Source organism: Pteropus medius, unplaced genomic scaffold, assembly GCF_902729225.1.
Source record: "Pteropus medius unplaced genomic scaffold, Ma_sr-lr_union100, whole genome shotgun sequence".
Classification (NCBI taxonomy): domain Eukaryota; kingdom Metazoa; phylum Chordata; class Mammalia; order Chiroptera; family Pteropodidae; genus Pteropus; species Pteropus medius.
Window position 1 is genome coordinate 3,573,365 of NW_024340695.1, and position 7,647 is coordinate 3,581,011.

At 35.9% G+C, this 7,647-nt stretch overlaps 1 protein-coding gene across 1 annotated transcript in view; it reads right to left on the reverse strand.

The window, feature by feature from the left end:
- The window catches only part of KCNH5 (potassium voltage-gated channel subfamily H member 5), a 342,803-nt gene extending 337,155 nt beyond the window's left edge, over positions 1–5,648 (reverse strand). Inside the window, exon 1 of the mRNA XM_039864507.1 lies at positions 5,441–5,648. The gene's annotated coding sequence lies outside the window, so the exon portion shown is untranslated. The remainder of the gene's footprint in view (positions 1–5,440) is intronic.
- Positions 5,649–7,647: the final 1,999 nt, after the last annotated feature.

Here is a 7,647-nt window from a genome sequence, read left to right on the forward strand (position 1 = left end):
CTAGCCTACATTTCCCAGCCTCTCTTACATTCAGTAACCATGTGACTAAGGAATGTGAGCAGAATAAATGTGTACTATTTCTTGGTCTGGACCTTAAATATCAGACATGCACTTCATGCTCTCTTCCCTCTCTAAGTACTGGTACACGGATGTGCCCAAAACCTAGCTTCAACCAAGCAAAGACAAAGAAAGACAACATTCTAGAAACTAATGGAGAAACAAGATGAAAGGAGGGTGGTTTCCTGACTGACTAGATGAAGCCGACCTGCCCACCAGCCGACACTCACTGGACTATAGCACAAGGGAAGGATGCTTCTGCACTCTTTAAGCTACAATATTTAGTTTCTCTGTTACAGTATCTTAGTCTTTATCCCAACTAATATATCCTCTGTGCCTTAGTTTTAAGTAATGCTTGAGGTCAATTTGAAATTAACTGATATTCTTTTCATAAAGGTGAAATTATAGAAACGTTAGAAATTGTTAGGGTCCTTTGATATTCCCTACAAAAAAGTGTCTTGCTGAACACTATAAGATAGTCTAAAACAATGTTGTGCAAGAAAATTTCTTATAATTTATTATAAAGCACAATGTATTCAAGCTATGGAAAAAAATCTGCAATTCTGACTTTAGTTGAAAAACATTCTAAGAGCACTGAAAGTATTCAACCTGTTCTTAGGCTAAGATTAGTTGCTAATGTTAGCAATGTATATTTTTGAAGTGTACGATCTCAATACTTGACCAAATGAGATGAGGTTCCTGTTTCAACCTAGATATTCAATATTTCTTAATTCAATTTATAGTAAGTGAGGCAATTGATTTTTACCAAAATTGATATACTACTGAACAGCATAAAACATACTTTCCTTTTTTGTGGTTAATTCCATTACCTAAAGGGTCAATCACAGAGACATGATTGAATGGAATAAATTTTCCATTATTGTTTTTAAACCAATAAAATTCAACTGAGGGGTAAATAACTAGGAGACACAGGATTAGGAAGCAAATTTTTACAGGAGGGAAGTTAAGCACAAAGGTCTTATTTAAATATTCATGCTTAAAAGGAATTCTCTCTGAAATCTCTCCCATTTAGAGCAGTCTTTATACAGCAAGAATTTTGGTAAATTTGTCACAAGATTTGAGCAGATGTGGGACACAGCAAAATGTGTCCCAAAGTCTAAAAAATCACAGAACTACACTATTTTAACAGTAGTCTGCCAAAATTCATACTAGATGACTCATTAGAAGTCTACGAAATAAAAATGGATGAAATACACATAAGGCTTTACACAAGTATGTTGTATTTTTGTTTTTACGTTTGTAACAGAATTTGTGTTAAAACTGATGATAACAGGCCTGAGAAATAACCATTAATTTAATTCAAGAATAAATGAAAACAAGCTCAGTTGCACATTTCTTCATATTTATACAAGTAGATTCTTGATGTTTTAAGGCCTATTTTGGCATTCTAAGATTGATAAACATAGTGAATAAGAGACAAGGGAAAAAGCCAATACCCAATTCCAGGGTATTAAGAATATTAGAATCCATAAAAAGAGAGGAATAAGGCGATGGTAATTTGTGCAAAATAATGTGGATGCATATCCAAATAATAATAATAATCAGGCAATCTCTCTTTAGAATTGGGTTGTTAGGGAAGTACGGGTGGTACAAAGACCAGCTGTTTTCTTCTGTCTACCAGAATGGGCTAGAATCACACCATGAATATGATCTCACACCACCACCCTTCCAACTCAGCCCTATGCTGTGATTGACAAATTTAAACAAATGCATACTAGAAGCTGAACAAATAAACACTGGTCCCCAAGCCAGATTCCGTTAGCTGGCTCCTAGATTCTTTAATGCATCTTCCTGCTAGGGATCTGGCAATTAGCAAAACAGGTTTTGAGTTAGAGATGTAGCTTTTAGTTTAAATTTTACCTTAAAATTTAATTCTTTTAGATTACTTAATATTATAAAAGGACAGATTATTACTTTATTATGAATAAAACTGGCAAATGCCAGTTTAACCAAGTGACCAAAGTTAACATTGCCAATAATCAGATAAACCGGAATCATTTGCCCTCTGATATGATACACTGAGAACAGCACAACCCTAACTTTTATAGTATTCCTACCAAAAATGCATAACATGAATCTGATCCTGAGGAAACATCAGATAAACCTAAAGTAAGGAGCATTTTAGAAAACATAAGTCTATACCCTTCAAAAATTACATCTTGAAAAACAAATAAAGGTTGAGAAACCATCCAAATTAAAGGAGACTTAAAGAGACATAATGACTAAATGAAATATATACTCTTCGGTTGGATCCTCTATTGAGGGGAAAATTGCTATGAAGAAATTTGAATATGGATTGCAAATTATCAAAATATTATAGTTCCTGAATTTGAAAATTGTACTCTGGCTATATATGAAAATGAGCTCATTCTTAGGAAGTACATGCTTATGTATTTAGAAGTAATGGAAAATGATATCTGCAACATAAGTTCAGGAAATATCATGTATTTATAAAGAGAGATGGCATAATAAAGCAAATGTAAAAAAATTTTGATAACTGGTGAATATAGGAGGTCTTTGTACTATTCTTATAACTTTTTAAATTTGAAGTTTTAAATTTTTAAATGCGTAAATGTAACTCAAATATGAGGTTATTAATATTTAAATGAGAAGTTATTATTTTCAATATCATCTTAGTTAATAATGTTGAGTTCTAGAACTTAAAAAATGATATTTATATCTTAGCAAACTAAGAATCCAGCTCATTACAGTGATTCATTAAACAGACAGTTTTCATATATGTGTTTGAAATGTATATTTTTCAGAGTGCTTTTCTTTCATGGTAGTTTCAAAAAATGAGAATGTTTTGAGTGGACATTATTAACTACCTAATATCCAGAAAGCTAAACTTTGACTATCAGGAATCTATACTATAATATATGATGCGCTCCAAATCCAAAGATCCATGGGTCCTCTACAAATTCATTCCTTCAGCATTACTGAAGACATCCCATTATCTATCAGGAACTGCACTGCTTGTGAGCCAACTCAAAGCACAACCATAATTTCCAATAAACTGCCAGTTCCCAGATGGATATCTCCAGCCCAGACTTCTCTCCTGAGTTGCAATTCCACATGGACCTACAATATACCTTCACTTTGATGTCTCACAGGCATCTTAACCTGTACCTGCCAAACTGCACTCTTGATTTTCCCCTCCAAATCTATGTACCCTCCTGTCTTTCTCTGTTTCAATAAATACTGAATCTTTCTAGTTAATTCAAGGAGAAACAGGGGAGTCACTTTGCATCTCCCACTTTCCTCACCACCCACAGCCAATCAGTTATCAAGCCCTCTTGATCCTATCTCTAAATATATCTTTATCCACCATTCTCATCTCTATCTAAGAGAGGCAAGTTAGTTTAGGTGATGATTTATGAAATCAGATTACTTGGATTGAAATCCAGGCTCCAATCTCACAGTTGTGTGACCTTGGACGGGTTAGTTTGCTTCATTGTGCCTCAGTTTCCCCATCTGTAAAACTGGGACCAATAATGGCATCTATTTCATAGGATTCTTATAGTAAGTACTCAGTAAATATTAAATATTACTGTCTCCCTTGCCATCACTAAAGTCCAAGTGACCGGCATCTCTCAAACAGACCAGCCTTTGATTGACCTCCCTAATTCCACATTTATACCTCTCTTCCCAATACAATAAAAAGGATCTTTATTAAAAACATTGATTTTAAAAAAGCATGTCATTCCCCCATTTAATGTGTTCCAGTGGCTTCCCATTGACCTTGAATACAGTCAAAACATTTTTCCAAAAGTTGTATGTCCCTGCATGACCTAACCTAGTGTTTCCCCAACTTTTGACAACTTAAAATTCATAGCATTGTGTCAACGGACTACGATGGGTAGTCCATTGACACAATGCTATGAATTTTAAGTTAAAAAAAGAAACAAAGGCTCATCTCAATATTAAATAATAAAAATATAATTTGAAAATAAAAATGATAAGTTACCTATAAGTGAGAAGCAGAATACCATTTGCAATTTTTCACCAAGACATCCAGCTCCATGTCAAGCTAGATCAGTTTCCATCCACAGATAGATGGTTTATTTTCTCATATTTTATTTCTAATAAACAGTAAAATCCTAAATCACAATTGTAGATATGAGGAATGGCAATCTACGATGGATCTTTCAGAGAGCTCATAATTGAATTAAGCAGAGGATCCAAAAATTTTAGGATGATTTTTCATTGAAGATCACTTTCAAAGCTCTCTGTCAGATGCTAAGTCAAGGAACACAAACATGAAAGCAGAAAGGTTAGCAAATTGAACCAATTCCCGATCCACTCTGACAGCATCCAATTCTGACAGCATTTCTTCAGGTTCTCCTATAGCATTTAGATATGGTTTTCAAATATACCCCAATAATATATAATCATTTTTTCTGGGACTAGTGACAAATATCATCATATGCTGGGGAAAAGAATCAAACTCATGGTAATGAAGCCTTTTTACTGTAAGTCAGTCTTTTTAACAAATTCTGTCATTTTACCCTCAACATGAAAAATCTAGATGTACTAGCTTTCAAATAATGGATCAGGCTATTTGAGATTCTGATATCACTAAAATACAACACTTGAACAAACCAGTTGAAAACATATCTCAATGACACAAAGCTGTCATTATTAGATCATCATGAAGAAATATTTTTACCTTTTCCCTCATTGCAAAACTTGTGAAAACCTCTCCTCTCCCTATCAATTATCCCTCTATCTCCTACATCAATTTTTTCCTTTTTATTAGATCATTCCCATCAGCATAAAAACTGCTGCTATTGCTACCTTTAAAAGAAAAAAAAATCTCCAATTTCTCTGATCCTTCACTTAAACCTCTCCATTTAAGTTTTTGTCGCCAACAATTCCACGAAAACCACTCGTCAAGATCACCAGTGACCTTCACATTGCAAAATCCCACAGTGAGCTGTCGGTCCTCCTCTTTCCTGAACGTCAGCAGCATTTGGCACTGTCCATACTACCTCCTCCAGGAGAATGAGCAGAATCTACCATCCTGGATTTAATGGCTTACCCTACTGCCTCATAAAAGAACCCTCTACTTCTCAAAATGCTCATTTTATTTTTCTAGCATAACTATGAGAGGAGCTATGTTACCAGCATCAATCGTAGAATTATTTCTGAGGTTAAGGAAAGGTTTAAGGGATGAGTGTCCTGATGGCAATGACTCACCCCTCCCCCTGGGGAGGGAAGGTTGGTTCCCGTCCAGGCTAGTCCTAGGACAGTCTGTTAAGTGTCAGCAGTGCCCCAACTGACCCTGAGGTTTAGGCCCAGGGGGAGAGTTAGGTCAGTACTCCTACAATGAACAGCCCCCGCTGCCTCACACCACACCCACCACCACTGTAGGCCTGACTTCCATGCTGGCGCCGGAGAGGGCTTCCTCTGGAATGGGGGTTACTCATGACTAGACTGGGCATCTGGAATCGTAGTAACCACAGCGCATCCCACATTCCTAAGACTAGAGTTAAAGCAGTCTTCTACACAGAGGCTAATCCAAAATGAGAGTATCTCATCCAATTGCGTTATTTCCCTATATAACGTCAAGTTTCAAGCACCAAAGGGAAAAAAAATAGACAAGGGACGAAAGTCTGAGCTCTTTTTTTCTGAAGTCACACTAAAACTGAAAGCAGAGTTAGAATTTTATGCAAAAATGTTCTGTTGGCATTTGGTAAAATTCATGTGAAGCTAAAGCTCAGAGGACAAGAGGAAATCAAGGAATTAAGATCTCTTAGAAAAAGCAGGAAATATCGCCCAACAAGATTTCACCATGTACTGGTAAGTTTATGTAAACTTGGTGCTTGAGGTAAACCAAATAATTAATGGCTACGAAACCACCACTCTATCATTCAAATGGCCCAAGATTCTAAAGTACAGGCATCTGGTAAAGAATATTTCAGCAACTGGTCTTCATACCACTGCTAAATTCGTACCTAAATACTTCTGGAATTCAAGTATATTCTTGACCATTCTAACTGGACAAGTAGTCACCATTCTATGGACTCATGGACCTATAAGAAAAATGCCAAATTATGTTTACTTTTTTTAAGATCTGTTACTGTGGTTCAGGTAAATTGTTTATTGCTTAGAAAGATTTATTCTCTCACACACAAAGTGATCTATATAATCAGTAGGCTATTAATATTCTAACTTTCTTGCCATTTTCACTAGGATGTCTCGGACAATTTTTCCTATATTCAATTTGGAAGGCAATAAGAATGATGAAACAAGTTTATTTTTAGAAATATAGCCAACATCCTCAACAGCCATGACCCGTCTTTGCATACAATCCAATCTCACAGATGTACTAATCCTTGGGGTTAGAGGTAAAAGATCCATAACTGGCTGCATCAAGTTTCCTAAATGTCCCTTAAATTGCAGTCCACATAGCAGTATGCATGAACTCAAATATCTGTGTCTGATGGTGCAAGGTTCAAGTTTTATATGGAGATAGCAAAATTTCACCAGATTTTTCATTTTTTTCCTAGACCAAGTATTCAGTGGGCTGGAGCAAATTTGTTAAGTGTAGGAAAATAGTCTGAGTAGCCATGCTTGGGAACTCCATTATCTGAAGAGCATATTTACTCCATGTCACACTTACAGCCTGATCTCAGGGACAAGGGCAAAGGCAGAACTTCCTCAAAATTCTGCCGAGCATGTATCATCACACTGTGCTTAAAGTGGTCTGATTCATCTTCAGGATGGAGTTCTTAATACTGTCAATCACTCCTTCACCTGCATAAATTTGTCTGGCTGCCACTTTTACACTTGAGCCTATCTTCTAGGAGAAAAACATAAATTTTCAAATTGCAACTTCATTACCACGTAGTCTAGATGTTTCAGGGAGACTAAATGAAAATAAAGTTATATAAATCATATGCAGTCACAAGAGCCTTCGTATGCTTCAGAATGGCACTGAACATAAAACAATTCATTTTTTGCACGAATTTAACCTCACCTAAATGATCTCTGGTTATCTAAACTATATATCTCATCTATTCAGCCTGCTTAACAATATTTAGTTCTCTAATCCCTGGCACATGGTAGGATTATAATTCTGACCCTGTGGAGCCTAGCATGAGTATGTGACTTGCTTTGGCCAGTGAATGAAAACAGAAATGCCAACTCTAAAAGGAAGCTTTAAGAGCCCGTGCCACTTCATCAAATTAATTTCCTCCTCTGCCACAGTGATCATCAATGTTCCCAATGTGGCTCCTCCACCAATTTAGATCTCTGAATGAACAATATAGATGCACAATACAGATACAAAGTGACCATGAAATACACATTATTCTAAATCATTGAGCCTTGGGAATTGTTTGTTATGGCAATATAACCTAGTAGATACACCACAACGTGATTGAAACACCCACCCTTTATAGGAAAGAAATATTGGGACGCTAAGCACTGTGGTAAATGTTACTATAATCCAAAACAGAAGAAATTTAGGGCTATATTTATGATAGTCATAGATATAGATATAGATATGGATATACATATTATTGACAGCCACTTATTAAAACAGAATTCTCTCCCACTCCCTCC